This window comes from Carlito syrichta, unplaced genomic scaffold (genome assembly GCF_000164805.1).
Source record: "Carlito syrichta isolate Samal-C Ts95f unplaced genomic scaffold, Tarsius_syrichta-2.0.1 Scaffold152208, whole genome shotgun sequence".
Taxonomy (NCBI): Eukaryota; Metazoa; Chordata; class Mammalia; order Primates; family Tarsiidae; genus Carlito; species Carlito syrichta.
In genome coordinates, this window is record NW_007096304.1 from 174,157 (window position 1) to 176,189 (window position 2,033).

A 2,033-nucleotide genomic window follows, 5' to 3' on the forward strand; every position below is an offset into this window, starting at 1 on the left:
TTTTGCCAATTGTATATCTGGCAAAGGCCTAACTTCCAGGATTCACAAGGAAATCATATGTGCTGAAAGGGGGGGAAAAAGGCGCCATCAAAAAGTGAGCAAAAGACATGAAAAGACATTTCTCAAAAGAAGACACGAATAGCCAACATACATTTAAAAATGCTCAGCCTTACTAAACATCAGAGAACTGCAAATTAAAACCACACTGATATGCCACCTAGCTCTAGTCAGGATGGCCATCATTAATTTAAAAAAAAAAAAACAGACGCTGGCAAGGATGCGGAGAAAAGGAAACAAACACTTCTACAACTGTTGGTGGGAGTGCAAATTAGTTCAACCTCTATGGAAAACAGTGTGGTGTTTCCTAAAAGAACTAAAAATTGATCTTTCATACGACCCAGCAATCCCTCTACTGGAAATGTACCCAGAAGAACTCAAATCATTCTACAGAAAAGATACCTGCACACATGTTTATTACAGCATTATTCCCTATTCAAAAACATGGAACCAATTGTGCTGCCCATCAAAACTGGACTGGATTAAAAAAAAATGTGGACCATATACACGATGGAATATTACTCAGTCATAAAGAAGGAAAAAACTATGGACTTCACAGCAACTTGGATGGATTTAGGATCTATCATACTCAGTGATCTATCTTAGAAACAAAGAACTGAGTACCATATGTTCTCACTCATAAGTGGACCCTGAACACCTAATAATACCACAAGAAAGGAATTGACAGTAGCGGGACACAGCCCAAGAGGGAAGGTGGGCACATATAATCTAGTAAGGGTGCCTGATCCTAATTTAGGCAAAGTGAGGGCCAATGAAAGGCCCAAACTTCACCTGTACCCAGACCTCTTATGTGCCCAATGCTCACTTGTACCCCACATCTCTAAAATTTTTTTTAAAAAGGGGTTGGAAGGTGGAGACCGAGTGGGAAGTGTTCAGGTGATGACATAGACAGTGGGATGATGCAGCAGGAAGGGCCTCACTAGATATCGGCAACTTGATGCTGGGCTTCCTAGCCTCCAGAACTGCAAGCCAATAACTTTTTGTTCATTATACTTGGTCTCCAGTATTCAGTATGCTGCTATTGCGGCATACTGGTCTATACAGTTGTTTCTGTCCAACATTGTATTTCCCTTTCATTTCAAACCTGTGCTCGTCTCTGTTCTAAGTACAGTAACCCATACTCATTAATAATTCATCTAATCCTAACAATAACCTTATGAGGTAAGTACTGTCATCGTTTTCATTTTACAGATGAGAAAACTGAGGCACAGAGATATTAAGTAATTGACTTAAGGTCTCCTAATTTATAAGTAGGAGCCAGGATTTGAAAACTCATCTTCTGGCTCCAGCTTAATATGCTCTGTTTATTTATCTGTCTCCTCTACTGAAATTTGAGGTAGAATCTCTAGCATATTCAAATGAGGCTTTCCTGTGCCCGCCTCAATACCTAATACAATAGATAATCAATAACTGATTCGCCAAATGAAAGAAGGAATGAAAAGGAAAGGAGAGAGAGAAAGTAGCATAGAAGTAAACAAGTCCCCAAGGCTTTGGTTACCAACATTTACTAAGCAACAACACCGAAAACGCGAGATGCGCGGAGGTCGCTGAAGGATAAGTGAACATCCTCGCACGCTCAGAACTTCCAGTTAGCGTCAAGCAATCCGAGGCGGAGCCACGGCGTGTCTTCCCGGCTCGTCTCCCTCGCCCCCATTCCCTTCCTCCAGAATCCCGGCTCCACCTCTTCCTTATCCTTCTCCATCCTCTCCGTGGACTCCGCGGTCCGGGTTTCCAGGCCGCCGGCCGCCGGGAGAAGATCAGTGCGTGGGAGCGCTCGGGCGGCGGCAGGCATGCGCAAAGGGGGCGGCGCACTGCGCATGCGGGAAGATGGCGGGCCAGGAGACCTGAGACCCGCGGGTCGCCGTGTTCCCCTCCGGTCTGCGTCGGGGGCTCCCGCGCTCGTGGGGCGGCGGCGCGTGTCTTGGCGGGCGGCACGGCCTAGCCGGGCGGTGCCT